Genomic DNA, 24,799 nt, shown 5'->3' with positions numbered 1-24,799 from the left:
CACTCAAACCAACTGGTCTAAACCTCATGGGTTAATTTTTTGCTAAATTATTGAGGATGTTTTAATAGTAAATATTTGAGTAATTTAAATGAATTGAAGATGCAATAAATTAGTATAAATACCAATTCCTTCTGTAGCAAAAGGGTTGGAAAGTTTGTAATAAAAAATGTATACTTTTATTAGTTTTAATATAATTTTGAAGATCTTTGCAGTTTGGAAATAAAGATATGGAAGCTATGCACTTTTATTAAGTTTTAGGAAAGGATTGAAGAGTTGATGGATGGAAAGCTTGGTATAGTAATTGTATACTTTTAGTAATGAAATAATTAAAGTTGAAGGCCAAGATTTTATTGGGAAACTGATGTGAATTAGCATCTTGCATGATGCATTTCTATAAGTTTGAATTGCATTTGCATTTGAACGGATTGAGATTCCTTTCTTGTTTTTTACAATTTCTTAGTAGAACATAACTAGATGCAAAATATGTTATCCATTGTTAAAATAGCTATTTATTTGAAATAATTATGATATTGTATTTGCAACTATTCATTACTTGATTTGGTGAACTATTTATCAAATCTTGTAATTATTCTTTCTTTTATATTTTAAAGCATCCATAACATACTCCTAGCTATCTAGAAATATACAATATTGTATATTAGTTAGCACGCACATGTACACACACACACAGAGTTAGTTATTTAATTAATTAGTATATATTAGTGTTAGGTCACATATTTTCCCTTTCGATTGATCTTTTATAACATCCATAGAAACCTTTGTAGTGGCAAGCAGGCCCATATACTGGTAATTATTGCCATACCAAACAAGTATAGGTCTGATTGGGATCTTGATTGGGTGATATTCCCAGTTGTTGTTAGTGGGGTCATTTCTGACCATCAACAATAATTAGCACTAGAAGGATGGACATTATTTTGAATAGCAAGTAGAGAATAACTATATAACTAGATACAAAGTATGTTATCCATTGTTTCAAATAGCTATTTATTTGAAATAATTACGATATTGTATTTGCATCTATTCATTACTTGTTTTAGTAAACTATTTCTCGAATATTGTAATTATTCTTTCTTTTCCATTTGAAATTATCCATAACACACTCTTAACTATCTAGAAATATACAATATTGTATGTGTGTATATATATATATATATCTATCTATCTAGAGAGAGAGAGAGAGAGAGAGAGAGTAGGTCACGTATTTTCCCTTTGGATTGATCTTTTATAACATTCATCGAAACCTTTGTAGAGGTAACCATGTCCATATATAGGTGAATATCACCATACCAAACAAGTATAGGTCTAATTGGGATCTTGATTGGGTGATATTCCCAGTTGTTGTTAGTGGGGTCACTTTTGACCATTAACAATAATTGGTGCTAGAAGATGTTGAAGCCTCAAAATTCACTGCAACAACATGGGGTATAACCACTCGGTCTAGACCTTAAAAGCAATTCCTTTTCCATTTGGTGTAGTGGCTCTGAATGGCGATAATGGGACCAGTTTCCCAGAGAGGATAGACTTGATAATGCTGTTGGGGTGATATAAGATACAATGAAGAATGATTCAACTAAAAATGATATAATATAGACAATAAACATGTGCATTTATCTTTATTCTAACATTGTCTTACTATAAATATACCCGGGAATAATATATGATATGTGATCTACATAGATGTCTTGAAGAAACTGGTAATAAAGATTATTCAACTGCTAAAAGAAATGAAATTGTGAATGATATTTGTTTTGGCTAAATAGTTAGACAAAACAATTGAGAAAAAATTTATCGCATATAGTAACTGTTCATGTATTCACTAAGGAATCAGAGTTGAAACATCATACAAAAGTGCAATAATGTGAAACTATAACTCAAATTTTCATACATAGGAAAATTAAAGAGAAAGTATTGCTAATTCATAAATAAAACAAAATCATAAGATAAAAGTACCATATATGAAAGGTCCTGCTCATGGGTTCAACAATATTGATCCACTTTCATCCAATCAAATGCACTCTAAGAGTATAGAAGTGCAATTTCAGTAGAGTATGCTTCAATATTAAAAAAAAATAGATCATGTTCCAATAATTTCATCAAAACCTTCACAAAAATACAGAAGTGCAATGTCTTGCAAAGTGTTTTTGATAAAATCCCGGATCCCTCTCTAAATGCATGAGAGGGGTTTAAATACTATAATACATGCCTCAAAAATAGGTTATTACAAAAAAATCTAAGGAGGTTTCAAATAACCTTCCACAGAGTAGGAAAAAATAAAACTAAAAATAGAAACTAAATTAATGACAAGCTTCTTTCAACTTGAATCATCTAAGTCGGCCACTTGATCCTTGAGATTGAAAATATCGATCATTGGTTTGCCCTGGGGTGACTAGATGATTGTAGATTTTAACTGTCATGCAAATATGGCATCTGATAGAGCTGGCACCATTTTTTGTGCATAGCTAGTTAAACATCACAGAGTCATCCACTGGCTATGTGGTTTTACCAAATACTACCAGTATGTCTCCCAATCAAGTTTGGTCAATTGTTTGATTGCTGCCTATTTGGTTTGAACTATTTCTTTCCATAGTTTTTACAGTTGGTTGATATCTGGGAGAGCCCCAGGTATGCATTCTTTGACAAGGTTAGTACTGCGAAGGTTTTCATTAACGACCTCAATTATGTTGTTTGTTGCACCTGCTACTGTCGCTGTCACCCTTTCCACTTGCTTTAACTTTGTATCCCAATCTACAAATAGAATGTCTTGATGGGATTCTTCTATCTTTGGTAGATCATCCTTTCTTCCCTCATCAGATTCCTTCCAGGCAATAAATTCAGAAATCTTTTTATGGACTTCTTCATATTCAAACCTTAGATCAATTACTTGATTTGTCAATTTATTACTTGTTTCACAATAAGGATTGATCTGTGAGATTTTCTGGCAGAACATCTCTTTTTGTTATGTCAATAGGGAATTTAGCTTGATTATTTCTTTGATGAAATCATCTGTTTGAGGGTTATCTTTGAATCTGTCTACCATGGCTTTCATTTGACAAATCTGTGAGTATTTCTCTAACATGCTTGCCTGGTGTTGTAACCTCATTTTCTCAAATTCCCTCTGAAGTTGAGCTTGATGTTAAAGAAGTTGAATTCTCTGTTCTTTTTCTTTTAGCAGTAGTCATATGTTAAGAAATTTACTGCACATCAGACTTATGTTTCTTTATCAATGGGCATCGTGGCATAGGCGCTTGCAAACTATGACAACTTCGTGAGGTTATTTGATGGGTCAACATGAGTGTCTTTCCAGACAACTTCCATTGATTCATTTTCAAGGGTTGCAACAGCCGTGGTGTCTAATTTCATCTTCTTACTTTGTCTTTTTACCATAACCTTATGTGTAGGGCTATAGAATATGTCAAGTGGAGGTATCTCTTCAATTTTTAAGACAATTTCAGAAGTGGGAAAAGCTGGAATGACCTCAATATCTTGAGTGTTTGTGGCCTCTTGCTCTATTTTCTCTGGATTTTCTCCCTGTTGAGTCTATTTGGGGGTCTGAAATCTAGATGTCTCCTCAAGACTTGTGCCTATTTGGAGCTTCTGATTGAATTGCTCCCATTCCTTGTCTAGGTCAATGACTGGAATCTTCCCTATTTGAGCTGATGTGGAGCCAACCTCTGTATGTTTCTTGGCCAAAGCCTGCTCGGTTGTTTCCTCAGTATTTCCTTCTGTATCTTTCTCAGAACCTTTATTAGGACTTCCTTCTCCATTCTGAGATTGTTGCTCTGAATGTTTCGACTCGTGAGTTGATTTTTCTTGCATTTCTTCATCAGAATTTTCCTTAGAACTTCCCTCCAGGCTCATGCTAGGAGTAGGTTCTCTTATTTGTTCAATTTGTAATAGGTCCAATGGGACCTTTAACAATCTTTTATTCCTATATACATGAAAAGAATTGATATCATCTGGGCTTAACTGTAGTGATGATAAATGTAGGACCTGTGCAAATGATTCAGATCCTTGAAAGAGGTCATCAAATGGATCCTCTTCATGAGTAAATTGTCTAACTTTAACCATGGTGGTGAAGTCTTTAGCAACTTGATTTGGGTCATACTGTCACCCTAGAATTGTGGCCAATTTTAGAGATGTAATATTCTCTATTTCTTTTATTGTGTGCCCATAATCATGTAGTGCAAAAGCGCCACACTGCAGTGGAAAGGTTGGCCAAATAAGCTTTTTCATTTCCTTCAGGGCTTTGGTTAAACCATCCCCTGCTATTTGGTAAGCTATCTCTCTTGCCAGTAGCTTGTCTGGAACATAATATGGGAGGACATGTGGAGCTGCAATGCTCCCAAAAACTCTGATATAAGTGAATGTTTCTTCGTCGAACCATATTGCGAATGGAAAGATGTTTATCCTTGCCTCTTCGAAAAGCCTGTGGGTCGTTTTATCAAAAAATGTTTTATAAATGGGCAACATAATATCATGTCAAATTTTGTAAAAATGGGAATTGAATTGGAATTCCCACAATATTTTATGATACACATGGATGGGGAGAGGGTTCTATACAGTCCACTTCCAACTTGTAAGGCCGTATCCTAGGGTCTTCTAATAGATCTATTTTCTTTGGAAATTAAATCCAATAAGAGGCAATAATTTACTTTCTTACAAGACATTTAAACAATGAAAATTTACCATTTACATTCTAATCCTTAAAACTTATAGCGAACATTTCATTTCAGTAATTTACATGAGTAACCTATGCATAGAGGAATACCTGTACCATTGGCTAGAGATGCCCTTGAGCTGCTGCTCCTGCTAAAACGCTCCTCTCGACTACCGACTTGATTTACCTCCCAGCCAACTAGGAAATAATTCCTAGCCCAGGAAACCTCCACAGGTTCCCTAGCCCTCCGAGCCCAAGTCCAACCAGATGTAGTGTGTGTGTCCAAGACCAAGATAAACAGTATTTCCCTCCTCTCAACTAACCCAAGAAACCTCCATAGGTTCCCTAGGTCTCCAAAAATCACAGCCCACCTAAAATCACAGCCAACCTAAAATCATAAGCAAGACCCAACATCCCCCTTTCTCCCTTCCTCCTTCCCTTTTTATGCCCTTCCTCTCATTAATGTCATTAACTTCTCCTCCATCCTTACAGTTGACTTCTCTTCTCCCAAGTAAATTTGAGAGTACATTTGGAAATGTGATATGAATATAAAATTGAGAAATTAATCGGAGAGGACCATGTCTTCTCCCAAGTAAATCTGAGAGTACATTTGGGAATGTGAGATGAATACATATATTGGTAATTAAGTGGAGAGGACCATGTCTTCTCCCAAGTAAATGTGAGAGTACATTTGGGAATGTGGGATGAATTCAAGGACAAATTAAATTGGAATATTCTTGTTGCCATATTTCAACACTCCCTCTCAACAAGAAAGGGATTATCTGCCACCCCGATCCTGTCTCTATGGAACTCGAATTTACACATTGACAATGCCTTTATCAAAATGTCAGCATCTTTCTCCTCTGTCAAAATATACTACAGCAACATGATCCTCTTGACCTGTGAAAATCCACGGGCAACAAATCTTTCCTTATGCTTCTCCACACTACCATCAGCAGCTTGCTTTACCTGTAAAACCAACGGGAACTCACAATTGACTTGTTCTTTGGTCTTGGAACCACGTCCCAAACAACGTTACGAACTATGGAGTCATACTTCTCCACCATATCATCAACCCAAATTGGCTGCTGCAATGCTTCCTCAAAGAAACATGGCTCAGTCTCAACACATTCCCCAGCAAGGGCCATGTATCCAATGTACCTCTTAGGTGACCTCCTCTGTTTGCGCTGAGAAGATGGTGCTCCCACATTCTCTCTTGCATCCCCCAACAATTTTTCAGCTTCTCTTGTGTGCTTCTGTCCATCTCTGGAAGACTCTGCTTGAGTTGATGTCTCCACTCCTGGAACCTCTGCATGTGGCTGCTCTGCATCAATATGAGGCTCCTCCTCCTTAGGAACCAACAGTTCCTCCATAGCCTGTAGTTAGAGATCCCTCTCAAGGGAAACTCGCGTGGCCTTATGCTCATCAAACTTGAGATCTCTGCAAACCACTGTCCTCCGACTGGTAGGCAAGTACACCCGATAGTTGTGAGGTGTATCAATGTACCCTAGAAATATCCCCAACTCTGCTTTCAGCTCAAGCTTATTCCATGCATCCTTTGTCACATGCAATATACCGATTAGCCAAAGATCCTGAAGTGACCCACATCTGGTCTCTTATGGGAGAAAGCTTCTTCTGATGTCTTCATCCCAAGTATGCAATGCGGGCTTCTATTCTGCAAATAGACCGTTGTGTTGCATGCCTCAGCCCACAAGTGAAGTGGTAGGCCTTGGTCATGCAACATTGCCCGTGCTGCCCCTACAATAGTTTTGTTCTTCCTCTCGGCCACCCCATTTTGTTGTGGGTTATGAGGTGTCGTCAACTCTCATTTAATTCCTTCTGTTGTGCATAAGTCCTTAAACTCTTGAGAGACATATTCTCCACCATTTTCGTTTCTCAAGGCCTTGATCTTCTTCCCTGACTCTTTCTTGACCAAAGCTTTGAACTCAAAAACTTTGTGAAGATTTGGTCCTTCTTCTGCATGAAATAAATCCAACATTTACGAGAATAGTCATCAATGAAAATCACATAATACCTTTGCTTCGTTGTGGATGCCATCGAGAATGGTCCACACAAATCAGTATGAACTAGCTCTAAGATAGCTTCTGCTCGACTCTCTCGATCATGAAAGGAAGACTTGGTGTACTTTCGCAAGGTACAACCATTGCATGTGTCAACTTGCTCAAGTTTACCTTTGGGAAGTCCTGTAGATATCTTCTGCATTATCTTCAAAGCCCCATGATGCAAATGGACCAACTACATGTGCCACAACTTGCCAATGTCTTGGATTTATACCAATTCTTCTTTCGTACTCAATGCTGCACAATCATCTACCTCTAACTTATAGAGATTCTTCACCTGAATCCCTATCCTCTTGGTCTGACCCATGTCTATGTGTCTTAGGAACACCTTTCCTTTACTGAAGACAACATCGTACCCTTTTTCCTCCAACATTGTGACCGATACCAAGTTCTTCTTCAGTCTAGGCACATACATCACATCTGTCAAGGTGAGAGGAGCTCCATGATCCCTTTGAAAAGCAACCGTGCCCACTCCTAAAACACTATACCTTCCGTCGTCATCCATCTCTATGCGCATCTTGAGGTCTTTCTCCTCCAAGGCATTGAATAAATTTTTATCACTAGTCATGTGGAATGAGGCTCCACTGTCAAGATACCAGACACAACCGATCATCAATGACACCATGCATGCAATGAGGGTAAAGTTCATTTCAAACTGAGAGGCTAATGCCTCACCTTATGATCCTTCTGAGGATCCCTTCTTGGACTTCTTCGATGGGAAATTAGTTGCATAATGTCCCATCTTATGACAATTAAAGCATCTTATTTTAGACATGTCACCCTTCTTCCCTCCATGAGAAGAATTCGATTTGAAATGGGAAGCCTTCCCCTTCCATTTCCTTGCCTTACTTGCAAAGGCCAGATTTTCTTCATCATCATTCTTGGATAAAGAACCATCTCATGGTGCTCCTCTTGATCTCCTCCTGCATAAGATCTGACCACAGTCGTTCCCAATCCAGCAGTTTCTCCCTTCCATTCACAGAGTCTTGGTAGCTATTCCAACTTTTTGGAAGGCCAAGGAGAGTGAGGCTCACCATATCATCATCGGCAGTAATTATTCCCACACCGCCAAGCTCATTTCCGCAAGTGGTGAGCTTGTTCAGATATGTGGAAATAGTATCTCCCTTCTCCATCTTGATTTTTCGAAGCTTATCCTTGAGCACCAATTTCCTCTAGTCGCTACTGTTTTGGTAGAGGTCCTTCAATGTCCTCCACATTGAAAATGGAGTATCCTTCCCATGGAGACTCGAGACAATATGGTCTCGAACTCCCTCAAGGATGATCCATCTCACCTTCACCACACACTTCTTCCACTCAACCAACTTTGTGCATTAGTTGAAGTTGGCTTTGGGATTCCTTGATCAATGAATTCATTCATGCCATTGTCTTCTAATACAACCTCCATTCTATCTCTCCATGCTATGTAATTCGAGCTACCTTCCAAGGCATACTCGAGTCTCAAGCCATAGAGTGCCATTGGCCAAACTTGAAGTATGGTATGAATTCGATATTCACCTGCAACCCCGAACTTCAAACTTCGAATTCTCTTCTCAGTATACTATTCACAACTATGATACCATGTAGAAAATATGTGATAGGTTAACTTGATAATGCAATATAAATCAAAGAAGAATATTATAACCTACTTCTACTAACAATTTGTGGGAGCTTAAAGATCGAGCTAAACAATATAACCAGAAGAAGAAGAATCAATGGCACAATACACATGAAAATACTTTTTTGGGAAAGCCTCAGCTAAAAACTCCATACTATTGTATTATCATACATGGTGGAAATACATAGGAATTATACAAAGCCTTAGCTCTCATAGCTAGCCAGCTCTCAGTACAATCCTCACAGATGCTCACAGGAAATATTGGCTTCTCTCTAGACTTCCTCTCTGCCCTCCAAGCTCCTATTTCCTTGTGTTGTTCCTTGTGGATGATTAGCCTATTACCAAGTGGATGATCAGGCCTTCAAAACTGCGCAATCCTCAAGGATGAATCCTTGACTGCACGCATGATTTTTCTCCATGAGAAAACACATGGAACTGATAGTACACTCTCCTTGAACATTAATATCAACTGGTTCTTTCTCAGAATAGATATGCACGAGTTTCTGATGAGGGAATATTCAGTTAACTGGAGTAGCATTAGTTGAGTGTATTAATGCATCAACTGACTGTTAACTCACTATTAGTTCCTCAAATAATTTGGAACTAATTTAACTGGAATTAACTCAGTAAATTGAGTTAACTAATTACAACTCAAATATAACTCAATCTTATGTCCTTAATTTAAGGGATAACTCTTGCATGACTTCAGAAATACTTCTAACTTGAATTACTTCAACTAATTAATTCAAAATAAATTAATTAATTATTTCCAAGTGGCTGTTAAGACTAAATTCGATTTTAATTCACAATTTAATTCAAGGACAAATTAAATTAGAATATTCTTGTTGCCATATTTCAACAAGATCGTCTCTTGGGAGCATTTCCATTGAAGAACATGATCCCTTTTTCATCCATGAACTACTATTGAAGATCTCTTCCACTTGATCACTAAGTAGGTAATCTTTCATGAGGTAGAGGAGGTCGTGTAGAAAGGGGGAGTTGGTTCATCACATGAAGGAATTTAAGCATATCTATCATGGACCACATTGCTGGAAGGAAGAGCACCATGACAAGGGGAGTAACATACCTATAAAGAACTACTATTAATGAAGAAAAGAAGCAACTTGACAGGGGGAGTACTTGGGCATCTCGTTTGTCATTGATGTGAAAGGGGGAGAGAATGTTGGAAGGGAAAGAATATTACCATCACTGACAAAGGGGGAGATTGTTAATCAATGTTGTCATTGATGTCAATATAACATTGGCCGAGATGGAAAATATTCTTGAGATGCCTAATGAATATCACGAAACCCTATAATGATATGATAATGTTGAAGACAATATATTCCTGGTTCTAGATGATGATTTCATAGCTCTTGTTTGATAAGAATGTCATCATACACTAGTGCAGTCATAGTGCAACATCATTAGGATAAATCCAAAATAATCTTCCAACCATGTTTTCAAGACCTCATCAAGTGCCATCATCAATTGTGGTCATTCATCAAGAGTATGCCATCATCAAATGTGGTCCTCCATATGTCATCAAGGGCTTCTAAATACTTGGCACTTGGAACTTCTAAAGACTTTGTCATAAGTGACTTGACATATTAATTGATGACATTCTTATCAATCAAGAGTTATGACATCATCATCTAGAACCAGGCATCTAGTGTCTTCAACCTTATCATCTCATTCTAGGGTTTCATGATATTCATTAGGCATCTCAAGAATATTTTCCATCTCGGCCAATGCTCTATTGACATCAATGACAACATTGATTAATAATTTATCCATGGTATTGTAAGTGGCATCCACCCATGTTATTCATCCACCCATGGTATTTATCCACCCATGGAATTTACTCATGGTATTGTAAGTGGCATCCACCCATGCTATTCATTCACCCATGGAATTTTCCCATGGTACTGTAAGTGATATCCACCCTTGGTATTCATCCTCCCATGGTATTTATCTACTCATGCAATCTACCCATGGTATTTGATGAGCCTCAATATTGCAACAAGAATGCTGCAACTCCCAAGGCTCTCGACTTTAATTATCAACCCAGGGTTCGTACAAACTTAAGAGGTATCGGCACTATATGTGCAACATACAATGGGTCCTTCCTTTGCTGTCATGATGTAATGGAGTGCATGTACTGAAGTCAAATCCTAAACCAATTGCAGAAAATGAAATGTTCGAAATGGAACCTTAACCTATTGCTTAAATCCTTTTTAGGAGTAATTAACAGAGTGCCTCCTTTCATAATATCTTCACTTGAAAATCTGTGCCTCTTTCTAGATATACACTCATTTACCCCATTAGTTTTTTCCTCTTGTCCCAAAGGAATCTACTTGTCCCTATGACTAATCCCCAAGTCATGATGCCTCAGCCTTTGCAGGTTTAATAAGATTTGTAGTATGATTGCATTGAATTCTATTTATTTCTCTTTTGCTTTAAAAAACCTTTCATTTTCAACCTTACAACTTCTTATTTATACTCTCAAACTACTCATTGTGTCCATACAATCAAGAGATTCTACACCTCCTCATTGTCCAAATAATATTTCCTCTTCATCCATCCTTTCTTCCTCATATCCATGTTGTACATTGTCCATCCTTTATTGTTCATGTGGTATTTGACCTGCATCTCTTTGGAATTTAGTGTCTTCTTATGTGTTATCAAACACACATAACTATTAGGTTTAAATAGAATTCAAATGCATACTAGACATTATCACATTGGCTTGTTGTTGAAAATCTGCTGGTGTAAAGCTAGTTGCAACATTACACCTTAGTCAGTACATCAATATCAATAAAATCATATCAATCATTAATGCCATGATACATGCATACATTTATCACCATGAAGACATACCATACAATAAATAAAATCAATCCACTAAACAGTTAGTTTTCTAACACTCATCATGAGGCTTTAAGGTCTCATTGGATATTCAAGGTCTAGTGTTGAAACTTTGCTTGGTTAATTATGCGATAGAGCCCATCCAGTCCAGGTGTTGAACCTAGAAGATTTGCTACAACCATATAAAACACCCCCTACTATCCCTATCTCCTACTAAGGTTAGAAGGAGGTAGTTATTAAGTTGACCCAACATCCAAAGTTCAGTTATGGAAATGGGGTCTAATTTTTTTTAATCTTTTTCAACTTCACAAAACTTAAAACAGATGTCATGAATGTGTTCATCTCACCGAGAACTTTCCAACAATATAAAATTTGTCTTGATCTGACTCTTTGATCCAGATATATTGTTATTTGAAAACTAGTCTATCAAATGGTGCCATGTCATCTAACTTTCCATGTGGCACTCTGTGGCTATCAAAGTCTTATGCCTTCTCATGCTAAGTGGAAACTACTGACATGTTCATGTACATCAATGCTCACATGTCCCCTCTTTTCATGGTCCAATTCATGTATAATATTATGGTATATTACCTTGACTCGACCCTCATTCATGCTATATTAACTAGAGAGGGTTCATCGTGGCTATATTCTTGGGGATAAAATATTGGAAGTTTCCCTTCGTGACCTTTTTTGAAAATGTTTAGATTTCTTCAATGGAAATTGTGAGGGTTACGTGGACATCCAACGAGGATCCTCCCTAAAATGTCACATAATGCGTGTTAGCACACTTTGCCACATATACCCATAAATAAAATCCCAAGACATTGGTACCTAACACCACATATTACCATTGGGAATTAAATTTTGGGGTAATATGTCCTACCTCGGTCCCCACCTAACACCAAGTCTGACCTTCCAAGCTGGAATTGGGTCCTGTGAGAACCTCCATGACACAGTTCAAGTATGAATCACATTGTAAATAGATGGAGTCATATGCCAACTACACCAGATGAATCAAATCCTAGTCTCACTATGCCAAGTCACCATGGGAATAAAAACATGGGAGTTTCCCCTTGGTGCTCCCCTCGATTCCTCCAGGGATAAAGGTCTGGGACACGTCGGTGGCTACTAGTGTTCAAATCTCATTGGTCTAGATTTCTCCTATTCTACCTTCAGTCACCACGCTTGGTCTCTTGTCTTATTAGACTCGATCCTCTTGGCTCCCTCCCGACCTTAATATTTTAGCCCTGTCGCATATGTAATTTATGAACACTTGGCTTTTTTTCCCCTTAAAACTTGTTCATGGTGGTTCTATTACACATGGGGTGATTACGACTGGGAGCTTGGGCACTTAGATTATTGAGGCTCCATCCCCCACTCATTCCATATGCATATAAATATACATAGGCTTGGACCTGGTGGTTTTGAACGACTTAGTCCAAGTCTTGGTTATGGTAGTTCTGGTAAGAATTTACGGGCCTTTCTCATCCTTAAGATTTTTTAATTCCAATTGGCCTACATCCTACAAAACACACACACACACACACACACACACATATATATGTATGCATAAAAATATGAGTGCTGTCTCACTTGAGGTTAAATATACCTTGAACTGACCTAGTTTTCACATATTTACATGTTTGTTTAAGCATATTTATGAACATAGTGGCCAAATATTTCAAACACTTCAATGCAAGTAATTAATCATAAATAGGGATTACCCATCTCATCATACTCTGACAACTTATGTTAATTTCACGCACAAAATATTCATAGGGAATAAGCCATTCCTTTAAAATATTTACACAAGTTATTTCCATCCTCATTCGTGTAGGAAAAAATGCTCCTTAACATTAGAATTGCATTCATTCAGTACAATAAACAGAGACATGATAATTACATGCACAGAGACATAAGAATGTAATTATCTTATAAAGATATCTGGCAGTTGAGATTGGGACTCTAACTCTCCACACAACCTTAAACAAGCTACAAAGACCTTTACTTTTTGCTGTCACCCCCAAGCTAGATTCAGGTGCTTGAGATGAAGTGATTTTTTGAGAAAACTTAACCAATACTTATAGCTGATAGGGTGTTACAATGTCACTCTACCTTCATCCACCAACCACACAAGCTTTCACTAGGTGTTCCAAAATTTATAGACATGATTAATACCCATGTCAGGATACCATAGTAGAGAGTCTCATTTCACTTTTAGGTGAAGTGAGTCCACACCAAGGGAAGGTTCATCATTGCATAAGGTACTGATGGGTAAAGAGATCATCTCTTTGGGTACTTCATCAACTAGTCAAGCACCAAAGCTTCAACCCCATGACAACTCCTGGTGGTTCATCAAACCTAACAAATACTTGTGTGTCTCTTCCTAATATAGTAGGTTCATTTATCCAAAATCTTCAAGTGGTTTCCTCAACCTTCAGGCGAGCCACTACTCTGTATGATATTTCACCCAACAAACCTCTTGAGGTTTGTTCAATTGGTTCACCTCTTCGAGAGCTTGATTACTCTAATTTTGATTGTTATCTCTGCCATTTCACACTTCTAGCCTTGGAGGAAATTTTCTGAGTGTTCTCTCACTACCCCCTTTATTGTGAATGCATGAATTTTTTCCTCTCTTCCCACAAACTAAGGCTCCATGCAAGCCAACTACTTTAGACAACGTAGCCCATGCCCATAATTTAATATTTTGTCCTCTTCTTACTTCGAGTTATAGTTAGAGGACACACAGACATGTCCTTCATTTTTCTGTTTAATTTATGGCACAATCAGTCCATTTAAACCACTCATCAAACCAAAACTAATGTTTAAAACAACCCATTCCTCAAGCAATCTCCTTCCTGAAGAAATGTGGAATATATGTCCCTTTCTCTTAGCCTTTTTAATTAATTACAATTATTTACAATGAGGGAAATATTAATGAGGGGCTATCATAGTTGCTGCAAAAGAGGACCTAATTTGAAAATGAATGAAAGGGTGGTAAAAAGTATATGAGGAGGTTTGGGCCTCTCACAAGTTATGGCTTACTAGATAGGGAGTTGGGTCTTCCTTGTTGATGGTGGCCAACAAAAGTATTTCAAGAGGTTGATGCCTCCAACAAGTGGCAGCTTGCTAAGATAGGAAGGTGGTATTTCCTTGTTGGTGGTGGCCAGGAAAAGTATTTGAGGAGGTTTGGTCCTCCAGAAATGGTGGCTTGCTAAATAGGGAGTTAGGGCTTCCTTGTTGGTGGTGGCCAACAAAATTATTTGAGGAAGTTGGGGCCTTCAACAAGTGGTGGTTTGCTAAATAGAGGCCAACAAATTGTTGTGGCCAGCAACAACCCCCCATTTTATTTAGTATTAGTAATAACACTAAATAAATGGGTGCCCTTCTAAAAAAATAAAAACTAGCACTTAGAATTCCCTTTTAATAAAACACACTATCATAAACTTAGGAAAAACATCCACAAACGCAAAATCTTAAGTATTACGAAAAGTCTCAAATAAAATCGTTCTCTTAATAATGAACATCGCATCGCAAAAGGGTAACGGAGGATGTCATATATAAAGAAACTGTCGAAATTGCGAAAACGCGATGATGCAAGATTGTGAGCCACACAGATTCATCGCATATCGCAGATCCCATATATCACAGCACCGCCTAAGATAAAACGTCCCGATATTGCGAAATGCGATAAAGCATCTCGCAAATCGCATATTGCAGTCACAAATGAAGCAAATGATTGTTAACAAAGAAGGATTAGCGATATTGCGATCTGCGATATTGCAGAGTCAATCACAAAATCGCTTTATCCCAGATCAAAAGGGCTCACAGTTCAATGAAATATTTCTCGTCATCTGATACTGAGTTATGGGCATTAATGTCAACTTAATGGTTTATTGATGGTTATTTATGAGAAATGATTTAGATTTGAGCGAAAGGGTTATTTCACGCAAGGTGATATATTTGATGTGATTTTGAAATTAAGAGCTTTCCCATCACCTTATTACTTACCATCATTCGTTATCTTTCTTAATGTGTCTTAGTTCTCTACTTGTGAACTTACAGGAGTGGTACGCAGAAAAATACATAGAGCAGTGCACAAAACATGATGGGGAAGAAAGGAAAAGCTTCGGTATCTGAAAAAATAGAGATGACTCCATTATTCATGGACACCACCTATACCAGAGAAGCAGGGATATCTATTTGGGAAGGCATGTATAGTCTGTTGGAGGAAGAAAACTCGAGAGTCATGGAAGTTACAGCTACGGGAGATGAACGCGGGTCATCCGAAGCATCAATTACAGAGCTTGCATGCTCATTCTTGCGCCGTATCGCAGCAAGGCCAAAAATACTCCCCTATACAGATATGGTCAAATGGGTGATAGACGATGCTGAGATAACGGACAGGCAATTCAAGTCATGGAACCAGGAGGTTATAGGATTATTTACTCCACAGAATTTAAGATGCATGTATTATTTACTAGAGCTGCAAGCTAGCTATAACAAATAGTTCGTGGAGAAATTCACCAAGGAAAACGAAGATCTGGTGGAATGCACCAAAAGCTGGTCAGCGAAGGAAGAGCTGTTAAAGAAGGACAAATATGGTATGTACAGCACTAGTTCCCTCTCTTCTCCATATTGTTTCATTGCTGCAATGTTATCTAGGCTATTCGGAAAACCTGATATCAATAAGTTTTCATCCGAGTGGCTACCCCTACTGGACACGACCACCAACACCACTATAATGGACTGGGCCCAAATATTATCTGATAACTTAACCTCTGCTATTTGGAATTATCAGACTAAAAGGAGTCCTTCTCAGATGATTTATCCTCCTTTCTTTCTAGTTGCCTATGTCATGGATGCTATCTGTTTTGTTTCTAAATTTCCTCTCATGGGTTGGAAATGGATGGTACAGAATCCCTTAACCATTCAAGTCTACCATAAGGAACTGTGGGATTCTAAGTTCTCCCCATATTTTAATAAAATTTTCCATGGAGTTATGCTGCCCATTCACAAGATGTTGTATAATACAGATGCCCCAAGATTTTCTCCTGAAGCTGAAATTGATATTCTCCTTGTGGGAAGATGGTTCGGAGAAGAATTTTTCACTTATATTAGAGTATTCGGAAGCATTGCCTCTCCTCATGTAGTTCCCTTGTACATTCCTGACAAATTGATGGCTCGGGAAATAGCCTACCAAACCTGTGGGGTTGGAGGAATGAGCAGAGAACTTAAGGACAAGAAAAATGCAATCTGGCCGCAATTCCCCGTGGTCCGTGGGGATTTTGCATTGTTTGATCTAGGTCATGCTTTCAAGGAAGTAGACAACATGTTGAGTCTATGATTGCTTAAGTTCCCAGGGAGACAGTTTGATCCCTTTGATGTGATAAAGAATTTTACCACAGCAGTTAAAATAAAGGTGTTCACTAAGGAAGATGATCTCTTCGACAATGTTTTCTAGCAGAAGAGCACACTCAGAGACATCTTACACCAGGCCCAAATCTAGTTTGGCCCAGTAGAATTCCAAGAGTTTAAACTCTACAAAGAACGAAGATTGGCAAATCTCCCCTTGGACAAATTGCGCATAAAACCAATAAGGGAACCCACTCCTATTATTAGCATGAGTGGAAGCTCAGGACAAGACAAGTCTAAATCTAAGTCTAAAAGAGAATCTCTAGAAAGGTCTAGATGGTCAGAAAGCGATCACAACAAGAGTGAAGGTTCAGTCAAGGATAATGCCCAATCCAGTGAGAATCCTGAGCAGCAAGTGTTGTCGCCAACACAGGTGGAAATTCCCGCTTCTCTCATCCAGCCAACAAAGCCATTAAGAACAGAGATGGAGAAAGAATGGGAAAACTTTAATCAATTGATCAAAACGGAGGAGCAAAATGTGGAGACACCAAGGAATCCAACACAGACAAGCATAGAAATGGTGATTGAAACAGTGTCAATGCTCCAAAAACTAAGCACATTTCCATAGCTCCGTCATCTGAAATCATACTAAAGATAGAGGAAATCCCTCCTCTAGATGTGTTTTACAGTCTGTAGCACAAAGTTGTGGTCAGGAAACAGAGAAGGAAGCGAAAACTAGACAGCATGCTCTCACCTGAAGCAGAGTCGCTGGATGTCCTTTGGCAAGACCATACCACTGATCCGACAGAGAACCTGACTAGATTATCCCAAATCGCAGGAGATTATGCTTCTGCCAATATTGACAAAGCATCCAAAGTTCAACTATTGCTTAAAGACAAAGAGGATAAAATCCTATTTTTGCAGCAATAGTTACAGCAAGCCAACATTAGCTGGGAAGCAGAAGAAAAAATGGTAAAATTACAACAGGACTTCCATCAAATGCAACTGGATTATCAAAGCGGTCTGGCCGAAAAAGAACAACAATTACAAGCCACATTAGAAATGCACAAAGATGACCCTAAAGTCGCAGAATTTGTCACAAAAGCCCTTGCTCGAAATGATCAACTCTTACAACAGTACGAAATGCTTTGCCAAAGAATATCGCAATGTAACTCTCACTGCGAAATGAGCGACAAAATCACAAGTCAAGTCATAGATTTACGACTTGATTATGATTTAATTGATAAGAAAGTTTTTGACTATTTGAATTGGCAGGAATCAGAGGAAGGCAAGAAAGTAGGGTTGCCTAAGATCAATGAATCCCACAAATAAATGTTGTTTAATAAATGGGATGCATAGATCAAAAAAGTAGAACAAGTAGCGGAGGAATCAGGAACAACAACAAGCAATGTCATTGAATGTGTCAATGAAAATCTACACAAAGCCAACCTAATATCGGAACTGCTCCAGGATTTCTCCCAAAAACGCAGCAACTGCAGACAAGTTGGAGACAGAAAGCTGAAGAAAGGGCAGAGTCAATCAAAAAGTTAACTAAGTTAAATTTGGACACTTACTGTCAATATTTGGTAAAACCACACAGTCAGTGTATGACTATGAAGTGCCTTACGAATTCCGCCAAGAAGATAGCGCCGCGCTTGCCGATTCCATTTTCACGGGACAATTAAAATTGGAGGTCGGCCAACCGACACTCTTGAAGCCAATGTTGGATGCTTGTGACTTAAGAGAACAGATGCATAGTTGATCTTTAAATATAGTTTCATTTTTATTTCAATTTATTTTTGCTTTAGATGAGGATGGTCATTTAAACCTCCTCCTATATTTTTTGTAATAACTATTTTTAGTCTTTAGTTAGTAGTATTTAAGCCCCTATCATGTATTTAGAGAGGGGTTCAGAAATTTATCAAAATTGTTCTTCAGAACATGCACTTTTGCCCCCCTGAGGAGGTTTTGATAAATGAATGGAACAAGATTTATTTATATCTGTGTTTAATGTCTGCTACTGAATTTCACTTCTGTACTCTTAGTAGATATTGAATTATGAGAAGATAAATCTATATTGCTGAAGCTCATGAGTAGTGCTTATTATCAATGGTACTTTTATCTCTTAATGATTTCTGCTTATGCGTCAAGTGATATGTTATTTTCAGTTGTTTATATATGAAGGCCTAAATGTTCAGATATCATTTGGCACTTTTCTACAGTGGTAACTATTCTTTTTATGTTGAATGTATGAATAACTTATTATGCGATATACTTATCATAATTGTTTCGGCTAATTTGTTATATGAAACAATTTACTTTTAATGGATTCTTTTCTCGTAGCAATTGAATAATCTTTATTACCGATTGTTGTTGGAAACTATTTTAGATCAAATAAGTGAAGAGTTAATCTCGATATATTTTCTAGAATTAGATGTTTCCGTTCAATTGCATGTGCTAGATTACATTTAGATTAAAAACATTCTCTTTAGAAACTTTTAGAAAATAAAACATCATCCCTTAGCATCATCAAAAACAAATTGGGAAACTGGTCCCATTATCCCCAGTCGGAGCCACTATCCCAAACGGAAAAGGAGCTGCTTTCAAGGTCCAGACTGGGTGGTTATCCCCCTTGTTGTAGACCTGATTTTCGGGGCTTCAACATATTTTTCACTAGAAGGAGGGTTTGAACCTCCTAATGGCTAGTAAATCTAAATCCAAAATCCATTCTGAGAGTAAATCACCCTCAACATCTCCCCCGACTTCTCCATCACATTTTAAGTCTTTAAATCTTAAGTGAGAAGTTGAGAAAACAACAACCACTGCTGCAAACCCGAATATTTCAGATAAATCTACTATGGAACCCCTTGAAGTTGAGTCTTTGATCCATAAACTTTACGGATTTTCCATATCACCACATAAATATGAATTATCTCAAGGTAGTGTGACTTCGCAATATATTCCTTCTCATCCTCTTACCAGATTACAAAGTGAAAAGCTTGGTATTGAACCAATCGAATTACCTCTGCCTAAAAGGAAAATAGCAAGGAAGACACCTCAAGGGTCTGATAGTGAGACTCTTTCATCATCGTCGTCCATTCCGTCTTCTCCATTGCAAAGTCAACCATCCACTCCTCCACTTCATATCGTTGTTCAACAGAGTACTGAAACTTCGACATCTTCATCCCCACCACAAGGAACTTTATCTGTGCTTTCCTCTGTTAGTAGTTCAACGATAGCTCAAAACCCATGGAACAATCCAGGGGTAGTCTCAATGCTTGTTCCCTTGAGTCAATTACCAGCCCATCCTGAGAAATGCTTGCCCAAGTTTAATCTTGAAACAAGCATGCTAGCAGAAGAACACATAAATAAATTTATGTTATCAATAAATTTAAATGGAGTTACAAATGAAGATGTTGTTGTTAGACATTTTCCATATACTTTACAAGGAGCAGCTGGTATTTTTCATTACCATCAGGATCCATTACTAGTTGGGATATTTTCCATGAGCAATTCTTGACAAAGTTCGGCGATGATAGGTCTATGGCAACATTGATCAATGATCTATCAAATCTTAAGATTGAATCAAGAGAACCTATCAAAGATTTCAACTCGCGTTTCAACAAACTCTTGAATAAAATCCCTACCACTTCCAAGCCTAGAGAAGAAGTTTGAAGTGAATGGTACATATCTACTTTACCATCGAATATAGAAATCTTTGTTGATAGGGCTGCCAAGCCAATATTGACTGAAAACATGAAGGAAGCGATAGCGGTAGAAAAGCGTATCTTAGCTTTAGAAAAGAAAAACGCTATTGATGAAAGAAAATCTAAGAAGGTTTTTTTTAGAGATGATCCTAAGAAAAAGAAATTAAAGGACCCATTTGATTTGGAAGGATTACAAAAAGTTTTAAAAACCATGTCTAACGAAATGGTTGACATTAAAAGACAAGTAGTAGAGAATTCTTCTAAGAAACCTTACAAGCCTTGTAGAAAAAACCCTTCAACTGATCCAAAGCCTCCTAATGCTATAACAAATGCAAAATCTGAAGGTGAAGAAGAAGAAGTTTCTAATGAAGAACCTATTGATCAAGAGGCATCACCAGTTAGTACCAGAAGTAGAAATCAACTCGATCCTCCATAGCCCAGTTCTAAACAGAAGAATGTAAGCTCAGTTTCCAAGGATAAAGTCACAGGTAAGAAATCATCACCAAAAGCGACTCAAACAAACCCAGTCCAATCCGAGTCATCAACTCCATCTAAAACACTGATAATTTCTGATGAGATGGAGTATAATATTGTTGAAGACATGAATAAGACTAGGGCCAACATTACTTTTCATGAACTGAGTAAATTAAAGCATCAACAAAAACTACTTTTGAAAGAGCTGCATGCAGTACCCGTTGCACCTCTTCCTGCCCCTGTAATCTCGCAAGCTTCTCATGAAACGGGAAGACCTCCAACTAGTATGGCAAGTAAAGTTGACCAAAATGATATTGATTTAATTGGAGGTAGGTCAAAATCCCATACTCCTCTATTCCTCCTTACTTATGAAGTTTTCAATAAAAGTTTTCATAATTGTTTGGTAGATTCAAGTGCTTCATCTAATATTTTTCCTAAAACAATTTGTGCAAAGTTAAACTTCCAACCTCAAAAATCTGCAGTACGCATAGTTCAGTTGGATTGGTCACAAGTTGAAGTAATTGGTGATCTAAATCAAGTAACCATAAGGCTCTCATCGAATCCAAAGGTATGTCAAGCCATTGATATTTTAGTTGCAGACATTCCTAAATTTTATGGTTTAATTCTTAGCAGGGATTTGTTTGAAAAGCTTCATGGATACTTTGCGACCGACTGGTCACACATGTGGCTCCCTTTCAATGGTAAACAAAATCAGATAAAGGTTGAGCCAGAAAGATATCAAAAATACATAGTGACGGAACTGGAAGGAGAAAATGAACCTATAGCATACAAAAACAATATAATTGGGAACTATTCTGTTGAATCTTTCTTAGGAAATTTTAATGCTCATACTTCGCCCTATTTAGAACATTCTGTTTTGTCTCAAGTAGAAATTTTTTCTCAAACAGACAGTTCTAAATGCGTTAATTTTGTAAATAGTCCTGTAAATAACTCTTTGTTTTGGAAATTATCTTTTGATGGTTCTAAGTCTAATGATGGAGCAGGAGCAAGATGTGTATTAATTAGTCCAGAAGGGAATAAAACCATTCTAACCTCTAGGCTCGAGTTTGATTTCTCAAACAACACTGCAGAATACGAAGCTTTAGTGCAAGGGCTATACAAGGCAATCAGATTGGACATCAAGTATCTACAAGTCTTTGGAGATTATGAGATTGTTATTAAACAGGTAAGAAATACTATACATTGTCTATCAGGTCATTTAAAGCATTATCAATCTTTAGTATAAGATCTGACTAAACATTTTATAGCATTCAATATTTCATCCATTCCTAGACTCCAAAATGTTAGTGCTGACCTTCTGGCTAATGTAGCTTCCAAGCTCATTCCCTCAGAAGACTATAGCCCAGACAAATTCTCAATCAAATTGATCTTTAGGCCCTCCATCCCTGATAATGTTATCAACTATAGAATTTTTAAATATGACGCTGACATTGTAAGTTTCTTGACTTCAAAAGGATCTTACAGTAATCAAATAATTGATGAGGACCAACATGACAAGCAGTTACAACAAGAGAGCACCAATAATTCCATACCAAAATTTTTAGTCAAGTTAGAAGACCTATACGATTTAAAAGACAGATTTAAAAGGTCTACCAATTCAAAACTTCAGAGTTCAACTCTGAACTATGAATTAGTAAATCTAGGAACGGATACTAAGCCGCAGAATATCAACTTAGGTCTTGGTCTAACCCCAGAAGAAAAATTAGCCTTTGTTCGACTCCTGAAATAGTATAAAACTGTCTTTGCCTGGAATTACGATGACCTTAAGACTTACGACACTTCAATTATTCAACATACTATCCCAATGATAGCTGATGAAAAAGAAGTCCAACAAAAGCTGAGGAAGATCCATCCTAATTTGGAAAGTTAGATTAAGTCTGAGCTCAATAAATTGTTGAAAGCCAAAAATATTTTTTCCGTTCGACATTCTAGATGGGTTTCCAATATGGTTCCAGTCAGAAAGAAAAATGGAGACATTTGAATTTGTATTGACTTTCGAAATCTTAACAAAGCCTGCCAAAAGGATAATTTTCCCCTGCCTCCTATGGAACAAATATTACAAGCAGTTGTGGGATCAGAATTGATGTCCTTTTTAGATGGTTTCTTCGGCTACAACCAAGTCTTAGTCCATCTGGATGATCGGCTAAAAACCACATTCAGAACCAAATTGGGTACATACACATATCAAAAGATGCCTTTTGGGCTGATTAACATTGGCACCACATTTTAAAGGGCCATGGATATTGCATTTAAGGGATTAGTAAACAAATTAGTGGTGATTTACTTGGATGACATAACAATATATTATAAAAAACGTAGTAATCACCTCAGAGATTTAAAGCAGATCTTTCAACGTTGTCAAAGGTATGGGATTTCACTTAATCCAAAAAAGTCCTTTTTTGCATTAAGTGAAGGAAAACTTCTTGGATTTATAGTGTCTAAATCTGGAATCTATTTTGATCTAGATAGGATTAAGGAAATTTCTGAAATATCCTTATCACATAATAAGAAATCAATGCAATCTTTCCTTGGTCAAATTAATTTTGTGAAAATATTTGTCCCAAACTTCTCAAGAATTGTGTCACCATTACAAGCAATGATCAAGAAAAATGCACTCTTTAAATGGGGTTAGGAAGAATATGAAGTGTTCAATCTGATTAAGCAAGCAATTGTTAATGCCCCATCCCTAGCGACTCCAAATTTTTCCGATCCGTTAATTTTGTATACATTTGCCTCTGAGAAGTCATATGCTGCAATACTCATGCAAGCCAATCAAGACAAAGCGGAAGCCCCAATTTCCTTCTTTAGTTCAAATTTTCAAGGGGTTGAATTAAATTATTCTGACGTTGAGAAACAAGCTTATGCTGTTTTCAAAGAAATCAAACACTTTAGACCCTTTCTTCTTAAGACCCATACAAAGATAATAGTGTCGTTTCCAGCAGTAAGAAATCTCTTGGTACAGAAAGATGTGGGTGAAAAGAGAGAAAATTAGGTCACTGCCCTACAAGAATACAACACTGAGATCAAGCCAGCAAATATTGTAAAAGGTCAAGGCTTTTGCAGAATGTTGGCTGGAGCATCGCTTATATTAGAAATACCATCTCCCAATCAAGAGGTACAAATATATGAGGTAAGCCTAAATGATATTGAATCGAGATATGTTGATATCATGTTTTATTTAAAAAATGGATATGCTCCTTCAAATCTGAATCATATAAAGAAAAGAGCCCTAAGATTGAAAGCTAAGCAATATCAACTTGTAAACGATGTACTTTTTAAGATGAATTATGATTCTATTCTTCTTCGATGTCTTGAGAAATCTGACGCTGAAAAAGTGTTGCTGGAACTCCATGATGGACCAGCAGGTGGACATTATGCAGGAGATGCAACATCACACAAAATTTTTCGTGCAGGATACTATTGGCCTACTTTATTTAAATATGCACATAGCTATGTGAGGAAATATCAAGTTTGTCAAACTGCTGCTGTAAGATAGAAGAAACCATCATTGCCATTGCAACCGGTTAATATCAACCAACAATTTGAGCAATGGGGATTGGATATAATAGGTGAGATTGTTCTTCACTCTTCTAAACAGCATAGGTACATCCTTACAACTACTGATTATTTTACTAAATGGGTAGAAGTAGTTCCTCTCAAGACAGCTAATGTTGAACATATCATCTATTTCATAGACCAGTTCATAATCACCAGGTTTGGCTTACCTTTTGCTTTAATGTTTGATAATGCGTCATATTTTTCTAGCAATGCTATGACTGAATTTGCACTTAAAAGAGGTTTTAAACTTAAGTATTCTGCCAATTATTACCCACAAAGGAATGGATTGGCTGAATCAAAAAATAAAAAACTAATCAGAATCATTAAGCGAACTATCGATCAGAATCATAAAAATTGGCACAAATCTTTAATGTATGCTCTTTGGGCAGATCGAATAACTCAAAAGGCTTCCATTGGCACTTCTCCCTTTAATTTAGTTTAT

The sequence above is a fragment of the Pinus tabuliformis genome, chromosome 2_1 (assembly GCF_031772625.1).
Source record: "Pinus tabuliformis cultivar Carrire ecotype Pingquan chromosome 2_1, CPIR1, whole genome shotgun sequence".
In the NCBI taxonomy this organism is placed as follows: Eukaryota; Viridiplantae; Streptophyta; class Pinopsida; order Pinales; family Pinaceae; genus Pinus; species Pinus tabuliformis.
Note: the sequence above shows the minus strand (reverse complement) of the source record.